We start from the raw sequence: 25425 nt of genomic DNA, 5'->3' as shown, positions 1-25425 counted from the left end.
AATGTAAGTTTCCTAAATTTTTGGGAGTTCAAACAATCCAAAACTAAAACAAATTCAAGAACTATAAATTTGACTAGTAAAATGTCCAAGTGAGAGGGCTTGAACGAGATTGTGGTACGTTTCTAGTCGATTCTTTAAGGTCAAGAAAGGTATGGAACTATCAAAGGCTTGAAGATTTTGTGTAAATCTCAGATCTGAAACACATTGGGTGGATTTAAAGTTTAAGGCTTAAAGATTTAGAGATTTCTAGCTAATGAGGCCTCTATGGAGACAAGAAATGCTTCTATGATCTCTGTTTCTCCCTTTTAAAAATCCATTAAAGCTTAAGTTGAGTCTCTGTTTATAGAGAAAAGAAAGGGAGCATGCCTGAAACATGTCAAATCACAGAGCCTAGGCTTTAAGAGAGTTTTTTTTTTCATGAAAAAGGGCAAAGATTTTCAAATAAAATGTTTTATAGTCAAGCTTTCCTTCTGGTGTAATGTTTCTCCTTGATTTGGGTTTGATTTTCATGGGTTTTGTGCATCTAATGAGATTTTAGGGGCATGCTTATCATTGCAGTCTCGTATTTAGGGGCAACTAGTGGCATAATTAAAACATAAATTTGATTCACTAAAAAAGGTTATTTTGTCTTTTCTTAGCTTTAAGTGTGGGTATCTTTGGATTTGGGGGTTTTTTAAGTCTATTAGGTTCAATTTTATTGGTTCAGGTGTTTTAACAGGTAAATTATGAAACTGACATTAGTCATTACCTTTTTAAGGTCTCAGATTGGAATAGATGAAGTAGCAATTTAATCTTGTGTGTCGAAATAAAACCTTTCTAGTTTAACAGTTAAATGGGTGAATTAGATCATGAAAATATACATATTGGGGTCTTTTGGGTCTTATATCAAAGTGGTGAGTCTGATTGGTCAAATAAGGTTGGAATGATGAAGATATATGAGTGATAATCTCTTGATCAACGAGTTTTGCTCGATAATGGGTTAAATGAGGGAATTTTGAAATGAAATTTGGTGGGTAGGGAATTTTTGTACGTCTTGAATCTAATGCAATTGGTGGATTTTTGATAAGAGGTGTGGATTAAAATATTTGGTTTCAGTCTAGGTTACAACTTATGGTATATCAATAAATGATGAGGCTTGAAACAAAATCTCATTTATTTAGCGGTCAAATGGAGGAGTTTGGTTGTGAAATTTAACATAATGAAAATGGGGCATGGGCTTTGTTAAACAAAGCCCAAATTAAATGATCCTTATGACATTTTCAATTAGGCAAAGCGATATTGATTCTAACTTCAACATTAATTTTGGGTTATGTTTATCATATCCTGGCTGTCTACAGCGTCCAGCCCTGCAATTTCACCTCCATAACCATCTCCACATGCACCTATCAGATTACATACATGGATAATTTCAAATCCATGGGATATTTTGGACTTGACACGCTTACACTATCCTCTAATGTGTTCCTTAGTTTCCAGTTTGGTTGTAGCCAGGGCACTCGAGGGGACAACGGTATGATCGCAAGGCCTCTCGACCTAGGACGTGATCAAGTGTCTCTGGTGTTTCAAACTGCTAGAACATATGGAGAAATCTTTTCTTATTGTCTTCCAAGCAAAAACTCCATCAGATACTTGGTGTTTGGGAGCCAAGACGGCATAGGCTCCACCTCCATAAAATACACACCGCTAGTAATAGACTTAAATGTACCATCCTTCTATGTTGTTCAACTAATTAGGATAAGTGTTGGAGGACGGAATTTGTCCATCCCATCATCTGTGTTCAAGTCTCCTGGAACCATCATAGACTCTGGTACAACTTTGACTTACCTGCTACCATCGGCTTATGCAGCCCTCCGGTCAGCATTCTGACAAGGAATGACCAACTACCCACATGTGCCACCACTGTCATCTGATGGGCTTGATACATGCTATGATCTAAGCAAGCGCACCACCAATGTGGTGATACCTAGTGTTGTGTTCTATTTTGAAGGAGGGGCTAGCCTTGACGTGGATTTAACTAGGAAGGTTATTGGAGATAGTTTATCTCAAGTCTACTTGGCTTTTTCTACAACCAAGTGTCCTAATGAGTTCGGTGTCCTTGGCAATCAAATACAACAGACATATGTGACGATCTACGATGTGGCGGGATAGAGGTTGGGGTTTCACTCAGGAGGATGCACCTAATTACAAGAATCAATTGAAAGAGAATTGAAAGAAAAGAATAAAAGAGTCATCTTAAAGTGAAAATGTTACATGATGAAAAAGAAATTGCTGCAAACTAGAACATATCATGTTATTAACTACTCTTTAACATACAGTAGGTGTTTTGGCATCGACTCCTTGTGTGTTTGGAACCATGGGCACTTTTTCATTCAACATTTGTACTTTATTTGCTTGTAAAACCGAGGAAGGAATAATAATTGCAACTGGTTATGATAGGTAGGTGCCACTAGGCACCACCTCAGCATAACAGTTAAAAAATGCCTAACCGTTGGGGGAATTTTTAAAAAATAACTTCCCCAAATGGTATGTGTGCATAGAAACTAAAGTCCCCTTTTTCTATTCTCAATGCATACAGAACAGCATGAGAGGGGAAATGTTGAAGTGGCACCTATGTGGCAAAGTTTATTGAAAAAACGCCCATGCTTCCAAACACACACACCGTTTCTTTAGAGAGCGTCTCTTTAACACATGAGGGTCTGTTGCATCATTTTCTCAGAAAATGGCTCCTTTTTTTTGTTTAGCATCGATGCTGCCACATAGGCTATTTTTTGGGAAACAATACTGGTTTTGTTTGATACCAATGTTGTATATCCAATTTCAGCATTGGTCTACATTTTCCAACACCCAAGATGATGCCACATCATTGCACCACTAGCAATAATGGGTTGTTTTTTTGAGAAAACATTGAATTTGGTATTTTATCAAACCACACTTTGCCGATTTGCAAGGCGTGATCTGGATCAACATTTTTTCTAGAAAAATGATGCCAAATAAGAGGTCGTTTTCTAAAGCATTGCTTTTTTTGATGTGGCACTGATGTAGCGTCATTTTCTCATAAAATGACATCGATGCCAAACACCGCCAAAGGGGACGATGCTGTCGTTGTGTGGATTTAATCATAATTTGAATATTTGTAACTGGTAGGAGGTGGTTGGATTGGTCAAAGGCTCAAAAGTCTTCTAGTATCATATCTTTTTAGGCAGCATAGGTTTTCCCTAAAAACAATTATTGTTTGTCATACCTATTTTTCATTAATATTATCAATATAAAATATGATAGATGTGTCCAACTTTTTTATGATTATTTTTTTGCAAAATTTGTATTTATTTTTATTTTAAAATATTTATTAAACTATGACATCACTAGATGATCCATTTGGCCCAACTGGTTGAATATATTTCTTAACTGCCATGGTTTTGTTTTTGGGACAATTAAAAGAAAAAATCATAGCTTTACCATAAACACAAGAGTTAATGACAAGGAACTAAATAAAATAAGACTTAATGAGGGGGAATTAAATAAAGCGAGAACTTGTAGTTCAAATTATGTTTTCAACCCTTACAGTTGGAGTGAGACTAAATTCAAAAATAGGGGTATTTTAGTTAATAAAAAAGTTACACACCCTTGTTGATATTTTTAATAGTAAGGTATTTTAGTTAAGCTGGAAATTTACCATTGATTAGTTGATCAAAGAGGTGTAATGGGTGAACTTTAGTCTCCAAACTTTGTCCCTGGTTTATAAAATTGAAAGAAAGTCAAAATTGGTCTCACTTGATCTTCAAACGCTATAAGCCTCTAACTTTAATTAGTCTTCAAATGTTGTAGTGCAATATGTTTGGCTTAGGTGTCCTATGGATGTGTCAAATTTATTTTGAAAGTTGCAAAGGTTCCAACTAGTGGGTTGGTAAGATCTCCTATTGGCTATAGCGGAGACTTGGGATTGAATCCTGCCTACACCTGGGTTGGGGGATTTTTTTTTTATGAAAAGGCCCTGAGGCACTTCATTGCAGCAAATCTTTCCTCAATAAAGGTGATAGAAAATCTAGAGGGTTACAGATCAAGTTTTTGGTTGATCGAGATAAATCTATAATATATTTAAAAGTGTGAAAGTCTTTTTGAATTAAAATTACCCACTATTTCTTTGTTTGAGAAAGAGTATAAAAGTTATTTTATTATATTTTTAGTGGCTAGTAAAATGCCCATAGTTGTGTATTTAGTCCATCTCTAATTGTAAAATGTAACTTCAATTATTACTTTCCACCTCATTTAATTCCCTCTCATTAAGTTTGTATTAACTCTCATTTTCTCTTATTAAATCCTATATTTAAATTATTTTTCACTAATAATTTCTACTAATTAGATCTATGTCAATATTCTTAATAATATAAATCCATATATTTTAAAACTAACTCAAAAACAAAACTAGAAATATGTAGAAAAATTAGACACATTTATGATATATTTATTAATCAAATTAAAAAATAGGTGTAATAAATAATAATTATTTTTATTGATAATAAAATGCAATACATAATTTAGAACTGACCAAAAATGAAATTATTTTACTATTTGGAAAAGATCAATAGTTCAACTTTTGGGTCAAATATGTTAACCTTTAACGCCATAAATAAATAACAAAAATCAATAAATTATAAAAATACAAAAATGAAAAAAATACATAAATTTTGCAAAGAAAAACATTTAGGTACATGTATAGTATCATATATTTATAATATTAAAAAAGTAAATGTGCAATATCAGAATTATTTTACACACAAGAATACAAAAACAATTATAGAAAAAATTGAACAAATCTATAATTATATATTTATACTACTATTAAAAATATGAATGCAACTATGGAACATTCTTTTGACTAAAATACTCATTTTTTGAATTTAGTTCTTATTTAATTGTGTGGTTTAAATTATAAATTGAACTAATACTTTTCATTTCATTTAATTCCTTTTATTTAAATCTTACATTTTTTTTTATAAATGAACAAAAAAGATGCACCTAAACATTACAAAATGAAGAGTTGAACGTAGGCCTCTCAATGCTACTTCTTCACAACTTGATCCAATTATCACATACATGGATCAGATGCTTATGTAATCAAATTTGGATTTTTCAATCTATATCCGATTATATATATATTACAAAAAATAAAGAATACATAAAGTTTATTGAAAATTTTAGATATATTATTACTATCATTATCACCATCTAGCTAGAATTGCCACATAAATAAGTGCACATTTACTAGTTTAACTAAAACATGGGCTGCTTCATTTCTTGTAGGAGTTAATTAAGGAGATACTGAAGTCTTCAAAAATTTACAGAAGGGTCCTACAATCAGCTACTATAAACCAAGGTTCGTCCATCTCCTTTGATTATAATATGGGATAAACCAAGGTATTTTAGCTAACAACAAACCAAATGAAAAGCCAAAGCTTCACCACTTCCACATCAGTAGCAATAATATTTAAGGTCTCGGCAAGGACAAAAGCATCATGAGAGTCCCCAATGACTACAACTAACTCTGGCTTTCGTGGTCGAGAAAGCACCATCAACATTAATCTTAACAAAAGGGTACATTGCCAGATTGGTCGTGTTCAAACCAGTTGCCAGATTGGTCGTATTCAAACCAGTGTTTCCAAACTGTCGTTGATCCAGATGATCAGACCTTTTGACCCAAGAATTATTCAGGTAATTGGTTCTATTTCACTCTTAACCCATTATGTGGTATAAAACCGTTGACTTGGTCAGTGATCCACTGACCATGGCAGTCGAGCCATCAACCCAAACAATGGTGTTTTGGCTTTTTATATTTTAATCATTTACTTACTTTTTTTTTTAATTTTTAATTAGAAATGGGCCATCCATTCAAACTGGATGGTCAAACCACTAGGCCGAAAATTAGTGGCCAAATTGGTTCCAAGGTGGCATTCTCCAAGGGACCACCACCTACAAGAGGAAAATGAAAGTTGGGCGGCAGTCCTTTACACTTGGCACGATGGTTTACTTCTAAACGGGACTTGAACCTGTATAAAAACCCATTATATTCTAGTCGACAATTTGACAAAACCCAACCCGCCAAAACCTCTACAAAAGCTTCAAAGTTGCCACTTCGTGTGATTTTTGTGATGAAAGCAAACAAACAAACCAAATTCATTGTAGAAGATGGGGATGAAGAGGAGTCCTCCTCCTCTGCTAACCCTTTCGATCGATGGGATTTTCTGGGATCGTAGGAGAAAAGCAGAGAGCAGCATCTTTAGATGGGGGGTTCCCTTCATCTTTGAACCGACCTCTATTAGTTATCTCATCTTGCTACTCAGTCCTCATGGTAATAGTTTTTCCATTTCTTCCTAAAAATCTCTTCAAGTGACCAAGAGGGTCCCCCTTTCTCAGTAGAAAAGATTAGGATGAAAGGTATTATCTCATCAACTCTTCTTTTCTCTGACTTGCATACTTCTCTTTCTACGTGCCTAAGGTTCCTTTTATTGTTTTTTGATGTTCATGGTCATCCATTAGTGACTGATTTATAAAAATTGATCTTGAGGAGATTAATGTATCTATTATTGAATTGTTGTATTTTCTGTTACAAGTGTTTAATATGATGGGGTTGTGAATTAATTTTTTTCGTGGATGCCTTACGATCCTTTGTGTTTTTAGTTCTACTCATATGCTTTTCTTGTTATCTTCCATCCTTTATTTGTCTGGTACTTTATATGTTAAAAATTGATTTATCATGTATGCAGGTTGAGGAGAAAGGATTGACTATTGAAACAGCAGAAAGAAAGAATTGGGACTTTTGTGAAGAAAAGGGGATTCCCATTGGAAATATTGTCTGAATTGAAACAAGATGGTAGCGAGTTTTGAAACAACAATGGATCTGTTCTAGCATTGAATGAGTTAGAGATTCTATTTAAAGCTCTAGAAAAATCAAATAGTGTATAGAAAAAGTGGTTTTTGACTTGAGTCTTGCTAGAGGCCTTGATTAATACACTAGAGTTATTTTTTAAGCTGTGTTCAAAGGTGCTATGCAGGTAAATATTGACATTGCTGTTTGATTCATACTCTCCTGGATAGTACAAATAGGGTTTATGGAACATGGTTAATTCAAAGATTCACTTCTGAACCATTTTCTTAATTTTTGATATTTGATTTATTAGTTTGTATTTTGTTTTGCATTATAGATCACTAAGATGTTAGTTAGCAGAGTGTGACAAACAAAGCTGAGTACGAGTTAAAAGTTTGCTCTTGCTTAAAATATGTAAATGTTAAGATGAAGTTCAGTGATGATATGTATTCTATGTTTGTTCATATTATAATTCCTTCACATAAGTCCAGCATTCAACTTTCAGTTTGAACAAAAACAAACTCATTTATTTTTAATTTATTCCTTCATATTGGTAGTTTGAGTTTTAACTTGAATAAAATGAATTCAGGAATAAATGCATCTAAGGGTTGTGGCAATGGGCTATTGCATTTTACTAGATTTACTAAAATGATGTCCCCATGTAGAAATTCTCCCATGTCAAGATTGTACTAGTAAAACAACTATAACTTCTATAATCATCCAGTTCGCTCTTTCTCTCACCTTCTTTCTTGCATGTGGTTGAGATGCTCTGTGTAGCGATGTCATACATAAATCACTGATAAAATGAAAATGTGGATTGTTTTGAATTATTCTTGATTCCCTCTGAGACAAGTATGTGTATGCACACATTTATTTGCTTTGTATATATACTGAATTTTAGTTATTAAAATCTTCCAGGTTGAAAACCATGGTCTCAGCAGTAGCTTTTTCCCATTCATAGTTGTAGAGCAAGATGTGTTCTGAGATCCGCATGCTCAAGTGTGTAATAAAGGCAACTGAATGTGAAAATGGTGTTCAGAGAGGAAGTGGAAAAATTGAAGTTAAGAATCAAGCTCTGGACTTCATACATGAAATGGGATGGCTTCTACACAAGACACAGATGTGTTGCATTATTCGACAAATTGATTCTTTTAAGTCCTTGTACTTGTTATATGTTAATTGGATATTGTATTTGTACAATTTGTTTTGGATATTATAATAATTAATTTTTAAATTGATAGATTTTATTTTTAATTATATTTTTATTTGAGTTGCTTTTTATGTGTTTTTGGTAATAAATTGGTTTTTATGTATCAATTGTCATGATATTTTTCTTTGGCAGACATTAAAGTGATGAATCAATAAAAAGTGCATGATGGGATGAGAGATCCATCATATGAATGGCCGAACCCTACAGGTAGGTTGGGCGAAATTTCAAAAATTTCCTCTCTCCCCATCTGGGAATCGCATTCCCTGTTTTAGAAAATCTGCATTTTCAAGGATCAATCTTGAACCCTAAACCGAACCAGATCTGAAACCAAAGGTAGGAGAGGGATATACCTGATACGAAGAAATAGTATCTCCCAATGAAGGTGTTTACGCCAAAGAAAATCTCCGAAGATTGCTCCCACTGAAGATGACACAGTGTATGGTGGAGCAGAATCAGCTATGTTCTTCCCAAGAACCGAACCCTTCAACAAGAATTCGATGGAGGCAGTGATCACGAATTCAGATCAACCTTTCTCGAAAGACTGATATCAAGAACTATTCTTGATCGCTCCTACAAGAATGGAGATCGAACTGGCAGTTGGTGGCAACAGGAGGAGAACGTAGGGAGAAGATGGCGCAGTCACACTGTTGTTGTCTTCTCTCTGTGTGTTCTAAGATCCGATATCTGAGGTTTTGGATTTTTTGGATGGACTGAATGGTTCGCCCCCTCCTCCTTTTATAGACTTAAAGAGATTAGCTCCTAACTCCATTAGGAGTTTCCTGATTCAAATCCTTATTTGAATTTGGACTCTCTTTAAGTGATAATGATAGACCCTTATCTTATCTGCAGATTAGATCAGCTTTCTCCTAATCTCATTAGGAGGTTTTCAGATCCAAATCCATATTTGGATCTGGACTCTCTGAGTGGATAGGGATAACTCCCTATCCTATCTGTTGATATAAATCCCAGATCCGCCCTTCTTTAATTAGTCTTACTAAACTAGTTCGAAGTGGGCTTTAGGCCCAATAATTCTTATGTGCTCAGTAGGCTTCCAAACTGCTGCCCAGTTGGGCTTCTTTGTATGGCGTGGGACCCAAACATTGATCTACACATCAGCCACATGGGTTTAGCACAGCCTCTGTTACAAGGCCTAGACGAATACACTATTATGGACAGTGAACCCCCTAAGCCCATCACATGGGCTCCTAATGGGCCCAACACTTACACTAAGTGGTCCCTGGGCCAAGCCACCTTATAAAAACCCAAGGACTGTGGGCAGATGCAAGATTAGACCATCAGGTATTACCCTCAATGGTCTTACACTTAACCTCTCAGCCCATAATGATCAAACACTGCCCGATAAGAGAGGACCTCTCCCTCGACTGCAAGGAACAGTGTTGCACTCTCTACTCACATGGATCCCGGGAATTAAAACCTGTTGCAAACATTTTGAAACCATAATATATATATGTATATCCGTATACAAATATATTTTGCAAAACAAATTTCAACGATTGAAATCGGCTGCCGGTAGTCTTGGTTTCCATCAGAGAGAGTACATCCCCGATCATTACCTTTGTCCAACAAAGGGGCTGATCTTGTCACTATGATCATCCACTCAGATGAATTCTCAGACTGTCCCAACATACCCAGGTTTTGACCCCCTCTAAGGATCTCACTGATTGACATATCAAAGACAGCCCAATCCGACAGCTAGTGCAGTATCATAATCGAGTCTAGGGGTCAGGTGTAACTTTCCAGTTTTGCCCATCAATCTCCAAGGTCCAGGGCAATACTGGAAATCTGGTCTGGTTTAGGGTTTCAAGTAAACCTACACTACATGTGCCTTGGATCTCACCCTGGCAACTGAGACAAGCCACCCCAACCGACTTGGTGGCACATCAGTGTCAGCCTTGGCAGGATAAATCTCCCCAGACTTATCCAACGGTTGTGAACATTCTAAACTAACACGAGTCTCATATGTGTCCAGTTTAAGGGTATTACACAGAAACACACCACAAGAACATGAATCAAATATGTACTTTATTCATTTACAATAAATGTCATAATGTACATCATTCTGATTGGAGCTAAGGGCATACACTGTCTAACAGCTCCCACTTGCACTTAGGTCCAATTTGGTATAAGCCGGAGTCCTATACTTTTCACGTGTTTCTCAAACACTTTCTGTGTTAGTGGCTTAGTCAATGGGTCTGCTACATTCTCCGCTGATGCTATCCTCTAAATCAGGACGTCCCCTCTTCCAACTATCTCCCGCAATACATGGTACTTACTCTCGATGTGCTTTGACTTCGAGTGGGCTCGTGGCTCCTTAGCCTGAGCAATCGCTCCATTGTTGTCACACAACAACGGGATGGGTGATGTGCTGGATGGAACTACTCCCAATTCATGAATGAACTTCTTCATCCATACGGCTTCTTTGGCAGCTTCACTTGCGGCAATGTATTCGACTTCGGTTGTGGAATTTGTCGTGGACCCCTGTTTGTTGCTTTTCTAGCAAACAACACACGATCCTATCATGAAAACATACCCTGATGTAGACTTTCTATCATCTAGATCTGACTGAAAATCGCCATCAGTATACCCCTGGATCTGTAGTGAGCTACCATCGAATACCCGACAAAACTCTTTTGTCCTTCGAAAGTACTTAAGTATATTTTTTACAGTGGTCCAGTGATCCTGCCTTGGGTTGGCCTAAAATCTGCTTACCACACTCACTGCCTAAGCAATGTCAGGACGAGTGCACAGCATAGCATACATGATGCTCCCTACGAATGAGGCATAGGGAACGTCCTTCATTCCCTCAATCTCCTCAAAAATCTTGGGAGACATCTTTTTGGAGAGAGTGACTCCGTGCCTGAAAGGAACATTTCCTTTCTTGGAGTTCTCCATGCTGTATCTTTTGACTATCTTGTCAATCTAAGCAGATTGGGATAATCCTATTATCCTCTTAGATCTATCTCTATAGAGTTGAAGACCCAGTATATAGGAGGCTTTTCCAAGATCTTTCATGGAGAATTGCTGTGAAAGCTATACTTTCACCGTAGTCAACACTCCTACATCATTCTCAAATAGTAGAATATCGTCTACATACAAAACCAGAAATGTAATCTTATCTCCATTGGTTTTCCTGTAAACACATGGTTCATCCGAATTATGCTCAAAGTCAAACTTTTTGACAGTAGAGTCAAACCGGATGTTCCAACTCCTAGAAGCTTGCTTAAGTCCATATATGAATCTATTTAATTTACATACCATGTGTTCCTGACCCGCAGCTATGAAACCTTGCGGTTGCTACATATAGATATCTTCACTAAGATCTCCATTCAGGAACGCGGTTTTGACATCCATTTATCAAATCTCGTAGTCATGGTATGTTGCTATAGCTAGTAGGATCCTAATGGATTTAAGCATGGCCACAGGCGAAAAGGTTTCCTCATAATCGATGCCCTCTTTTTGAGTATACCCTTTCGCCACCAGACGAGCTTTGTAGGTCTCAACCTTACCATCGGGGCCCTTCTTCCTCTTATAGAACCACTTGCAACCAATTGCTTTTGCCCCGGAGGGTGTATCTACTAGAGTTCAGACTCCATTGGCCTCCATTGCATCCATCTCATCTCTCATGGCATCTACCCACTTCAAGGAATCTATGTCCAACATAGCTTCCGTATAAGTCACAAGATCCTCCTCACTTGTCGTAGCTTCCACCAGGTAACTCTCCTAGTCATAGCCAAAATGAACTGGAGGCCTGGAAACCCAGGTAGATCTTCTAGGTTGGTCACTACTTGGAACTTGTGGGACACCTCCCACTACTCCTGAGCTCTCCTCATCAAGAACAACTTCCTGACAATGATTGTTCAGGATGTAATCATCCTCCAAGAAATGTGCATTTTGGCTGCAGAACACCTTCTACTCACTTGGGTCATAGAATAGGTAACCCACAGAGCATTTTGGGTAGCCTACGAATAGGCAACGACTGGTCTTAGATTCTAATTTGTTCGCACTCGTTCTTTTAACATGTGCCGGACAACCCCAAATCTTCAAGTGTCGTACACTTGGTTTCTTTCTGGTCCAAAGCTCATAGGGAGTCTTCGGAACTGATTTGGTTGGAACCCGATTCAGCATGTATATCATAGTCTCCAATGCGAAACCCCAAAAGGATGTGGGTAACTCCGAGTGGATGAGAAGAGACCGGACCATATCCAATAAGGTCCTATTCCTCCTCTCTGAAACACCGTTAAGCTGTGGTGTAGCAGGAGGAGCTAACTGTTATACTATCCCGTTGACCTTCAAGTAGCCCTTGAATTCATTAGAGAGATACTCGCCACCTCGATCCGATCGAAGGGTCTTAATTTATCTCCCTAACTGTTTCTCAACCTCTTGTCTGAACTCCTTGAACTTTTCAAAGGATTCGGACTTGTGTCTCATTAAGTACACGTAACCGTACCGAGAATAATTATCAGTGAATGTAATGAAATACACGTGCTGGTTATGAGTCCTAACACTCAGGAGACCACATACATTAGTATGTATAAGGTCAAGCATGCCTGTACATCTTTCAGGCTTACCGTTAAATGATCGTTTCGTCATCTTACCTTGAAGGAAAGGCTCATAAGTGGGATGATCTTCTACAGTTAGAAAATCCAAAGGACCATCCTTTACCAACCTTGTGATACGATTAATATTGATATGGCCAAGTCGGTAATGCCACAGGCACGTGGGATTAACTGTATTACGGATTCTTTTCTTGGGGATATTGTCCGACGTAGTTTCGGCTATGTTAGTTTCCAGAGAAAGATGGAGAACATAGAAACCATTCTCAAGTTCTCCATATGCGATGAATTTGTTATTTCTTTTAACAGTAATCGTATTACCAAAAAGAATAGAATATCCATCCGCACACAATTTTGAAACAGAAATCAAATTTCTTCTCTAATTCTATACATAAAGACAATCTTTTAGTACAATAATTCCTTCTCTGAAAATTAACTCTACGGTTCCTATAGCTGTAGGTGCAACACTTGCAGAAGTCCCCAAGTAAAGAATTACTTCTCCGTCACTCAGCCTTCTATTTACCTTGAACCCCTGCAGTGAGTTACACGCATGAGTTGAAGCCCCGGAGTCAATACACCAAGACGCAGAAGTAACCAACAGATTGGTTTCTATGGCACAGGATCAAAATTACCTTTCTTGGATTCCAGGTACTGAGGACAGTTCCTCTTCCAGTGGCCGGTTTATTTGCAGAAGTGACATGCATCAGATGCCCTGTCCTTCTTCTCCTTCTTGGATTTGGTGGCTTTCTTTTGAGGCTTCTTTTTTGCCTTCCTCTTATTCTTGCCAGCCTTGCTAGCTTCAACAAGCATAGGTAGGGGCTCATCCTTCTTTATCAGTTCTTCGACCCTCTGCAACATATTGTTGAATTCCTGAACGCTGACATTCAACTTATTCATGTTGTAGTTCATGATGAATGAATTGAAGGAAGGAGGCAAAGAGTTCAAGATGGTGTCTATCTTGGTCACATGGTCCAGCCCAGATCCAAGAGCCTCAAGTTCGTTAATATAACCCATCATCCGAAGACAATGGTCATGAACTTGCTGCCCCTTGGACATCTGTGGGGTCATGAACTGCTTCAAGACCTTCTGTCGAGTAGAACGATTATGCTCTTCGTACATTGTCTTTAAACTGTCCAATATGTTCTTGGCTAGTTCGATCTGATCGAATTGCCTCTGTATCGGATTGTCCAGTGAGGCAATGATGTAACACCGGGCAAGGGAGTTTTTCTCCTCCCATTCTTGATAGTCCCTTCTTCGGGCCTCAGAAGCCCTATCACCTGGATGCTCCGGGGCAGGATTTTTAGCCACATTGTCTAACTTTTCAGAAGTTAGGACCAGCATAAGGTTTCGGTACCAGTCAGCATAGTTTGGGCCCTTAAGCTTATTGTCGTCCAAAAGCTTTGCAAATTGTCCGTTTGCCATTTTCTGATAAAAGAGCAAACATTAGTCCACAACCTAATTTGATTCATGTTCATTACATAGATATGGCTTTTAATCTATCTTCCATTCCCATTTATTTATCTCTAAGATTTCCCTCCTATCTCAGTGACGGAGACAACGACTTATGTCTCTGTCTATGTGGGAAATCACATAGGGTGCATGGAGCCAACTATTTCAGCTGCATAACCCCACCACCTTTCTGTGAAGGATCATATCCACTCATCATATGAGATTTCCCTTTGGTCTCTGTCAGACAAGGTTCATTGCCATTTTAGGTTAAACCTTTCTGTCCAGTGAGCGCTCACCCATCATATTCGTGAACGCCAATGTACCGTGAGAGAGTCTTCCATTTTCTGGTAAGGCCCCTCCCACATCGGTCTATGACGCCCCTATCATCTTATGAAACACTCCAACAGATCCAACAACAAATGGATAGCCCAATTTTATGGTGTGTTTTCTCATTACTGAAGGACCCATCTTCATGCTAATGATGGAAGGCCTTTAGAGAGTTCATCATATGAATCTCCCTATCACATGCACTCATATTGCAGGAGGGAACAAAGTTACGCCCTAGTTTAATTGAGGTCAAACCAGAGTGGCTCCCACTGATTTTCATAAAGCCAGATTTTGGTGGGCCCTAATCGGCTAGGATTCCGTACGAATCCTCTTCAGGAGGTGTGGGGCCCACCACTGAGGGAGATCATCCAATGATTTTTAGGGACACCATGGCAATGATGTGCATTCAACCATGGTGTGCGCAAGAGCCACTATTGTATCTGCATGGGCTTAGTACTTATGGCCCATGAACGTTGCACATCACACATCCATACATCACATGCAAGGATAGAATTGATCCAATCAATTAATATCTGTAAAGCCCATTATTAAAGCCCATTTTAATCCATAATATTACTAATTAATATTATCTACGTATATGGGCCGAATAGGGTTAAGCAGTTCGGCCCATATAGCTCATCTGCATTTAGTGGGCTTTAGCAGGTTTAATTCTTTAAAACTTGGCCTTACGGGTGTGGGCCGAATTAAATCTCTTAATTAAATATCAATCCCTTGGCCCATAAGTGGGAAATTAGGGTTGACATCAGCTTCCATCGAACCACAAATTTGGTCCAACCAGTTTGGACCAATCTGATTCGAATGGGTCTAGGGTTTGATTTTTAATTAAAGAATTAATTCAAGAAACGATCTGAAATTAAATTTATTGATTAAAGAATTAACAAGAACCGGTAACAGGGCTGTTCGCACACCTCAGACCTGCAAAACAAAGGTTAGATCACAGTTTGCAGTTTCACAAACTACAAATCGCAAATAGCGATTTTCCCATCTGCGAATTCTCCTTCTCCAGCGCATGCAACTTCGATCTTGAATTAAATAAAAACCTAGGGACTACGAGTAGATGCAAGATTAGCCCATCAGGTATTACCCTCAATGGTCTTACACTTAACTTCTCAGCCCATAATGATCAAACACTGCCCGACAAGAGAGTACCTCTCCCTCGGCTGCAATGAACAGTGCTGCACTCTCTACTCACATGGATCCCGGGAATTAAAACCTTTTGCAAACATTTTGAAACCATAATATATATATATGTATATCCGTATATAAATATATTGTGCAAAACAAATTTTAACGATTGAAATCGGTTGCCGGCAGTCTTGGTTTCCATTAGAGAGAGTGCCCCCGATCATTACCTTTATTCGACAAAGGGGCTGATCCTGTCACTATGATCACCCACTCAGATGAATTCTCAGACTGTCCCAATATACCCAGGTTTTGACACCCTCTAATGATCTCACTGATTGGCATATCAAAGATAGCCCAATCCGACACATAGTGCAGTATTATAATTGAGTCTAGGGGTCAGGTGTAACTTTCCAGTTTTACCCATCAATCTCCAAGGTCCAAAGCAATACTGGAAATGTAGTCCGGTTCAGGGTTTCAAGTAAACCTACATTGCATGTACCTCGGGTCCCACACTGGCAGCTAATACAAGCCACCCCAACCGACTTGACGGCACATCAGTGTCAGCCTTGGCAGCATAAATATCCCTAGACTTATCCAACGGCTGTGAACATTCTAAACTAACACGAGTCTCATATGTGTCCAGTTTAAGGGTATTACACAGAAACATACCACAAGAACATAAATCAAATATGTACTTTATTCATTTACAATAAATGTCATAATGTAGATCATTCTGATTGGAGGTAAGGGAATACATTGTTTAACAGTGCATGTGTAAAAAAATGTTGGAATTGATCTGGTACAAAAATAAAAAGAAAACATTTAAACCGGTGGTCATTTGGTTGTTGGTTTACCATAGACCTAAGGTGGCAGTCATATGGGACCTCAGCCGACGGTTCGTACCACCACCTAAAAGTGCAAGTAACATTTGCTCCAACCTAAGGCGGTGGTCATTTGGGACATATGCCGCTGGTTCAGACTGCCACCTAAAAGCATAATCGACGTTTGACACAACCTAAGGCAGTGGTTCAGACCGCTATAGAGGTTTTCTGAAACCTGAGCTGGCAGTCGAAACTATCGCCTTTATTAATGTTAAGCCAGCAGTTCTGTCTGATCGCCATTTAAAATATTTTGAACCGTTTTGGATCAATCATCAAAGGCGGCGGTCTTCATCTAGGCCGATAGTCGATTAGGGGGGACCGCCAGCCTTTGATCATTTTTCTTGTACCTAGTTCGATCCATCACCTGTAATGTTGGAATCGAAGTTACTGTGCTATCCATTGGCAGCAGAGATCCAATTTGAGCTTCAACCGCTCTAATAACTGATTCAGGTCTAATGTGTGTAGCTTCCATGGCATATTTGCATATGGCTTTCCACAGATGCCATAGAGGATCGACTAAACAAGAAAACAACTTCAACCGCTTCTTGGCTTTTCTACCACCAATCCTCAATCTAATCTTATAACCTCTATTTGAGTTCTACTCTTACAGAACGTCTAACCGGTCTATTGATCCAGAGTCTCTCTCCTATTAGGTGTTTGATCAAATACTAGCACTCTTGGGTTTCTCCTAGGGATACAAGCACAACACTATCTGGGTTTCTCAGAAAATTGTAAATAGAAGCTCTACACCTCTCTCATCCCCACAAATCCCACAAGAGAATGTGGAAGTCTCTCTAAAATCATTAAAGAAAAGGGCTATGTTAATTTGTTAATAGAGGTTGCTTCACTTCACCCTCCTTCCTACAAAATATATATATATATATATATAAACATATTAATTTAAAAGCTTAAACTATTAGATGAGATCCCCAAATAAGTATTTATTCTATAGCATTAAAATAGAAGATGTGAGCCTCTCGTGGGTCTGAATTAATCCATGTGAAATATTCCCCTTTTGTATGGAGAGTTGGAAATAGAAGATCCAGCATGGGCTTAATTTAAGGGTTGCATGTCTCCTCACCATGTTGGAGAAATGCTTTATTGGCGTCACATGAAGATTGACTTCGCGCAGGATCTCAAAGCACATCAAACTAGTTTTAACTGATCATCTGGCAACCGTGGTCGCCGCTGATTCGTTCTCACTAAAAAAACGTCAAGTTTTAAATATTGATGCGATGAAATGAGTTCCATAACCTCAATTTACGTACACACTATATTAAACACTTCACATTTATTTAAGACTACAAATACAAATATGTAGAGCACAAATCCTTGTATTTTATATTATTTTGTATATTTGTATTGTACATATTTGTATTTATATTTTTTTCAAACTGAGCCCATGGTACTAATAATACAAAAATTGTTACCAAAGAAAAGTAATACCAAAATTCTTATTGGTGAAACGTGTAGGTGATTTATAGAAAAGTGTGTAGAATTTAGAAGCATTAGAGAATATCAACCTATTCAAGGACTTCACCTAACAGATTAAGCTTTTAGGTTGAATGGTTTTTTGAGATGGTATCAAAATCACTTTGATCAAGTGATTTAGTGTTGGATCCTCTTTATCCCATTATAATTAATTAAGTTTCAGCATAAATTATGGGAGAGCCTATGCAGAGCGCAGAGTTTAGTATTTTGTATTACTTTTATTGCATTTTTTCACTATATGTATTTATACTCTTTCCAGTCCAAAAGCCGGTTCTTATGACACACATATACGATGAGTTTATTTTCACTGATAAAGAAACTTGATTAAAGAGCAACCATCTGAGCAATACAATCCGGAAGTTGTCCCCCAGGCGGAAAACATGCATATTAATTATTGGGCTCTAGATAATTGTCTCCAAACCTTAATTAATATTTATGTGCATGGATTGATATATATCAACATTCATGAAATTTTATTTTTGTCTATTGCTGTGCTTCTTTATTATATAACCAAGATCATCATGATGATCCTCGGATTACTTGCCATCAGCTACAACCACCAGGGCGAAATCCTAACCTTCTTCCTGCCACATCATAGATAACCTCGTATGTCTTCTGTATTTGGTTCCCAAGTATGATCAGGTTTTGAGTGTTTTGGTTTCCAATGAAAGCCAAACAAACATGAGATGCGCTTTCAATATGAAGAAATCCAGATGGGTGCACGACGAGGTTGGCACCTCCTGCAAAATACAACACGATCTCTGGTACAACGATTTTGCTGTACCCGCTGAAGTCATAGCATGTGTCCAAGGGCGGCAATGGTGGTGCTACCGGATAGTTGGACATTGCTTGCTGGAACGCTAATTTCAGGGCTGCGTAGGCCGACGCTGCCAACCGAGTAAAGGTAGTACCAGAGTCTACAATGGGTGGTAGGACAGACGTGAAGGCTGACGATGGGATGGACAAAACCTGTCCATTAACACTTATACCTATCAGTTGGACGAAGTAGAAACTAGGTACCAGATTGGCTACTGATAACAATGGTGTGTATGTCACTTGGGAGGAGGCACCTGTTTGGGCCCCAAATGCCAAGAATCCGGTTGAGCTTCTTGTTGACGGGAGACAGTAGGAAAATAGCTTTCCATACTTGTTAGCAGTTTGAGACACCATAGAGAGTTCATCGGGTCCTAGCCCTAGAAGCCCCGCTGCACGTGAGAAGGTCCCACTATTGTTCAGGCCACAGCCAAACAGAAAACTAGGAACACATCAGAGGCTGTCAACTTCAGTGTTTCGCTTGCAAAGATTCCTTCAGAGATGGATTTATCGGCATATTGTATGCTATAGATACAGGTGGAGCTACAGGACTGAGTGTTGCCGGTGGCCGTGAAAACACGGGAGCACTCGGCTGAGCGACATGGGATGCTGGAGAAAGAGGATGACAAGGATGGATCAAAGAGGGGTTCAACTTGTGGATAGCAGTTAACACATGGTTTACATTGGACCCAGGTGAGATCACTACCAGTGTCAAAATCCAATGATAGAGTTTGCATCGGCGTGCCAAATCCAATGGTAACGTAGAAAATGGATCCATAAGGAAGGAGAGGATTGGCAGGGATTGCAACTTTATTGGGAAATTCTCCTTGTAAACGCTTGGAAAATCTAGACCAGATGAAGTTCAGACGAAGTTGGTCTTGGACAAAGATTTGGTGAGAAGTAATTAGACTTGTGTTCTTCCCCAGGCTTAGTGTTGAACAAGGCCCATTTTTGTGAACAATCTGCAGCATTCTGGAACTATTGAGACCTGATAACATTGGAAATTAATAATAAAACAACCACAACTGATCAGATTTTAGTAATGAGACAATGCAACTACTGGAATATTGACCAATAACTCATCAGCCACACACGAGAGTCTAGCTAGTAAATAAGACCTCCACAAAGCTAACCTAGCTCCCACCCAGAAACCTGTCCAAATCTGCTAATTACCTATTAACTAGCAAACACGTACAATGATTAAGAAACGCAGGAAATTAAAATATATATGACAAACATGCAGACTCGATCAGTACTCCCAGACAAGACCCTATTGGCTATCTCTACCTATAAAACCAGATCCAGAACTTAACCGATTATATTGTTAATATATACTGTCCCCACTCCCAATTATACCCGATTACATCTATAATTACTTTCAATATAAAATAGTGTTCTTTTAACTAAACAGTCTATGAAATTTAGCTTCAGAGTAAGTGTAATAAAAATTGCAAATAAACCGTGAGTTTGAAATAGCAAAAAGCCAAAAACGGGTCCCAAGCCGATTATAATTGGAATAGAAAACTCAGAACTAGAATCGGTATAATTGATTCGGTTCGGTTCGGTTCGGTTCTACTGGATAGAGCCAATTAATTGACAGCCCTATAGCGATGTTGTATTCATAATTGAAACCTTGTGGGTCACCTAAAAAGAATCCCGTAGCAACACCACAGAGAGTCAGAGATCTGACAAGTGACAACCCTATATCAGCTAGCATATTTGCTAGGATCAGTTTATTTACCTTGAGTGAAGGGGGAACAAGTTGTTGTTGGTAGTAGTGAAGAAATCATAATTTCCAATCTCTCGCCTCCAGAGGCATCCACCGTACAGAGAAGGAGAAGAAGTGAAGCGAGGAAAGGAATGTGGTTGATGGCCATGGATGAATATAATTGTGGTCTTTTGATATTGCAGACGCTGGTGGTTGTGGTGCTGATGATAGTACTGAAGCTGTTGGTGGTAAGTAAAAATGAGACAAATATCAGCAGCAGCAGTAATGGTTTGTTCTGCTCTACTCTATTCTACAAGGCCAAATTAACAAACTTGGCTTGTTATCAGGGGAACATATGGGCCAGTTATATAGAGATTGCTCGACAAGTCCTCGGGCAGGGCAGCTGAGTGTGTTAATGGGTCTTTTGACTATCCAGATACCCAACATACCCAATCATGCTTAATTAATAAGATATTGGAAGAAAGGTAGATATTAAATCATCTATACCAAGGTTTTAAAAACCCATTTAGAAACAGCTTTGGCCATCGTTTTAAGGTCAGTGGTTCAACCATTCGGTCTAAATGGATCAATCCGTGACTTTTTAAAAAATGAAAAAAAAAATTAAAATAATGAAATAATCAAAAAACTATTCACTGGGTCAAATGGTTTGGTAATTCAAGCGTCTGGGTCAGTGGTTTGATGACCAAATCAGCAGTTTTTTTTTTTTGGAAATTTTTGGTTCAAGCAAAAAACAGAACTCGATAACTGGCCAATTCCCAGGTTAAACGTTCCAGTCTGATTTTTAAAATAGTGATCTATACCATATATATAGAGGGTATTTGTCTTGGTTTTGGCACAGGTCATAAAAGTTCAAATTGATTATATAATATTAACAGAATATAAATATTCTTGAAATCCATATAAGGAGAATAGACTTAATTTTGGTGTATAATGAAGTTTGAATATTAGAGGGTCTATTTGTTTGCAACAAAGTCTGAATTGGATACAAATTTTTCACTGAGGCAAAAGTTGCGCTTTTTGTTTAATTTACACTCATTGTAAGCGTAAATTTTGCATACTGGTGCACAATACCTTCCTTCCAGATTGGTTATCTGAGAATCACATCATTTTACTTCTAAACATATAAGACAATAAATCTAAAGAGGAATTATACCAGAATTTACACAGCCCACTACTTTGCACTCCCCAGCATTTACACCAGTGCAAATGAAATTAATATGCAGACAAATTAATAGAGTTATTATTTTATATAAATCTCCATTTCGTTTGATAGAAATTAAATAAGAGAGACAGAAAATTGAGGGGGGAGATTTTGAAAATTCATCAATTTCCATATAATATACTTGATGAAAATTAATAAATATATAATACAAGGACCCGACCCGGTTACAATCTCAATAGAGTTGCCACCCGAACCATTAGTTTTTTTTTTTTTTTTTCGATCATCTAATGACGTGGTAACTTTAAACCAGAGTTCAAATCTGCGCCCCACAAGGGGAGCTCCACAATGTCCCACAGCACATCCCCGCAGCAGGATTGTGTTGTGGGATGTTGTGGGGCGCAGATGTGAACTCCTTTAACCAACATATACATCATCGCCCACCAAAATCCATGGCATTTTGAATCAACATGCTGGGAAATCACAAATCAATAGCTGATAGGTCAGGAAAATGATTCATTAATTATAACAACTGATTCATTAAAAACATTAAGCGTGCTTCAAATCCATTCTATCAGCTTTCAAAAAAAAAAAAAAAAATCCACTCCTTACAACAAAAAAATTGAAGTTGACTTCTTTTCTTTAAAAACCATGCGCTCCTGTATCTGAATTTCTCCTCCTGTCATGCAGAAATGCGTACGTTTAGACATATCCCTTTTGTTTATATAAGCTAAGAAAAGGCCACAACATTAATTTAAGAAATTGGAATAACTTTCCTTATCACAAATCTCAACTGTATCTTGTTTATTATTAAGGGAAAAATCCTTATTAGTATCTTGTAATTTGGGTTTAGTGTCATTTTTGTCCCCCAAATTTTAAAATGCGATAATTTAGTATTCGAATTTTCAAAATGTGATAATTTAGTAGTCATTAACTAGTTGTTAATTAGCTATTAAGTGACATTTTAAAAGATACAAATGTCCTTCGAGTATCATCTAATTTTCTTTATTAACTATTTAAACATTGACAAAAAAAATTAATAGTCCTAAATCCTTGCCTCTTCTATTCAAGAAAGTTGGGGTCACTATAATGCCCACTTAAACCTAACCCCAACTTTCTTGAATGGAAGAACTAAGGATTTGGGACTGTTAATTTTTTGCTAACATTTAGATAGTTGATAAAGAAAATTAAATCACACTCGAAGGGCATTTGTATCATTTTCAAGTGTCATTTAATGGCAGGTTAACTGTTGATTAATGACAGATACTGGATTGTCACATATTGAAAGTTCAGATATTGAATTGTGGCATTTTAAAGTTTAAGGACCAAAATGGCACCAGGCACAAAGTACAAAAGTAATCTATCAACTTCAACTTCAACCATTAAGGTAAACCGCTATATAAACTTATTTATTAAATAATAAAAGAAATAATTAGCTTTTCAGTATAGCCATTTCAACAGTTATTTATAGGCCACAAACCGTACAACAAATCATCTGTACCCTTTAGCATTGCAAAAACACACACTCCCCGTTCTTTTGGGGTTGTTTGGTATCAATAACGTTTATAAACGTGCGCCATATACCCATATAAGCCAAACAGTAAAAAATTGGTTTTGAAAATATTAAAATTAGTGGTTTTTTAGTAAACGAATTATTTGATTTTCAAGAGAGCTCAACCAAATAACTTTTTAGGGCAATGGGATCTTCTCCTCGCAAATGGGTGTTTTACAGGCACATCCACCGTGCATTGAAAATATCTTTCGTGAATAATAACAAATAAGTACGGGAGATATTCCCAATGTATGATAGGATGTGTGTGTGTGAGGCGCCTCACACCATGTCTATAATGCTGAACTGACACCATTTCTTCAAAAAGCTACATTGATACCAAACACCATCTCTGTCTATTGGTATAGTAGTTTTGAAGTTTCATTTAGGAAAAATTAAGATAAATTGACCTCTGTGTTTTCTGGAAAACACTTAAGCCTCCCTTTTAATTTGACCTCTACAAAAATCTCCCTTCACATTTCAAATAATATGTAAACATATCCCTTCTATTAATTGTCCTTATATGGAAAATCACGTTAAAGTTATGAAAATCCTATTTTTGTTTATGAGAAATTTTATTGAAATGAAGATTTATGAATTATTTCCATAAAAGTAATTATTCACGTTATTTAAGTGGATTAAATCGTTCACTTCATCAAGTGAACAACAAACGCCAAATTGAGGTTGAACTTAAACCTCCCATTTAAGTAGAAACACCATACTCAAGTGATTTATTGTTCACTAAATTAAGTGAACAAAGATCTCAAGTTGGGTGAATTTTAACTTCCCTTATTAGTAAAAACACTATTCTTTATTCATTTTGTAAAGATAGAAATTAACACCATACTCAAGCAAACTAATACCGAACAATTAATGGTATTCACAGGGGTATTGTTGATGCTCGGTTTGACCAAGGACAATAAAGTAAATTCATTTCCAAGCTTCAAATGAGTCCCGAAGGCTTTGAGGGTTCAAAGAAGATTAGCCGAGGCCGAGGACAGGAAATCAAGGAGAATCGCTCCTTCAGATATTAGACTGAAGAAGCCGAGGACTAATACTGAGAAGGACTTCCGAGGGAAGAGGAAGTACTGTTTCCATATTGATGAATCTACAAGGGAGAAGGTGTCAGAGGCCTCAAGTGAGAATCCAAGGCGAGGACTCCAACAGTCAAGTTAGTATGTGTGCAAGGTAAGAAGAGAGTCTGGACCGGAGGGGTCCAGACGAGGTCTCAGATAATGCCAAGTCCTTAGAGGAGAGAGCACTTAGAGATCACAAAGATTTCGAATCCCTTACCTCATGAGGGTGCCTTGTATTTATAGTCGGAGTTGCCAAGGGGTAGTTGGGTTCAGATGGTCTAGACGCGAGTCGTACGAGGGCCTGGCAAGATGTTTTGCTAGAGCCACATGGCGCCCTACAACTGGGTCCACCTAGTCCGCGTCAGGTAACCCTGAGCATCCTCTTGGTGAGCCTAAGCTAGCGCCCTCTATTCAACATGCATTAGCCTTGTACAGGGCAGCCAAATGTGCCTACATCACTTGCCCCCACTGTCGAGGCCGAGGTGGGGGTCCAGAAGGGGCCTCGGGTTTGATCAAAGGGAGTGTCGATATTGGTAGGTGCCATCGGGCTTGTTCAGCGGAGTGTACCCTGCAATGTTGTCGGCTTCGGCTTGGGAGCCCGAGGTGGAGGGGGCCCGGCTGAGTTGAGTCAGTGCCTTGCACTCGCACGGTGACGTTTTGGAACCATACACGGTATGGGATTTGCGGTCTGGCATGCCGGGGTCATGCTTGATATGGGTCTGGCACGAGTGAGCGAGGTGATCCTCTCGAGAGATCGCTTCCGAATGATGCAGAGCAAGCCACAAACTATCCACGACAAGGGGCTGTCCCACTTAGTTGTGGTAAGCTTTATTCCTCATGCTTTGTCTTTTGGTTCTTTCTTTGTTATAGTCCTTACTGATGACTTGTTGTAGGACTGTCTTCACTTCGTCAGTCTGGGAGACCAGATGAGCCTTACCTTGGCGCACCTGGGCAAGCTCGAGAAGGAGAAGGAGAAGCTCTAGTCTGTTGTCACCGCTGCTGAGGACAAGCGGGACACTTTCAGGAAGGCCCACAAAGATGAACAATTGCTCTGGGCAAAGTTGGAGGCCGACCTGAAGGCAACACAGGCCCAACTCATCCAGGAGCAAGAGTCGAGGGTCTGCCTTGATAGCATTGTCATAGAGGCTGAGCAGCGGGC

At 38.3% G+C, this 25425-nt stretch overlaps 1 pseudogene across 1 annotated transcript; it reads right to left on the bottom strand.

Moving 5' to 3' along the window:
- Positions 1 to 18486: 18486 nt before the first annotated feature.
- LOC148873638 (aspartyl protease family protein At5g10770 pseudogene) lies at positions 18487 to 20754 on the bottom strand (annotated as a pseudogene). Its single transcript, XR_016094843.1, has 2 exons — positions 20495 to 20754; positions 18487 to 19741 (listed from the first exon to the last, which is right to left on the bottom strand). The product of XR_016094843.1 is annotated as an aspartyl protease family protein At5g10770 pseudogene (transcript).
- Between the last annotated feature and the right edge of the window lie 4671 nt (positions 20755 to 25425).

The sequence above is a fragment of the Nelumbo lutea genome, chromosome 1 (assembly GCF_056320005.1).
Source record: "Nelumbo lutea isolate HS-2025 chromosome 1, American lotus-T2T, whole genome shotgun sequence".
Classification (NCBI taxonomy): Eukaryota; Viridiplantae; Streptophyta; class Magnoliopsida; order Proteales; family Nelumbonaceae; genus Nelumbo; species Nelumbo lutea.
Note: the sequence above shows the minus strand (reverse complement) of the source record. Positions and strands in the feature narration are given on the sequence as shown.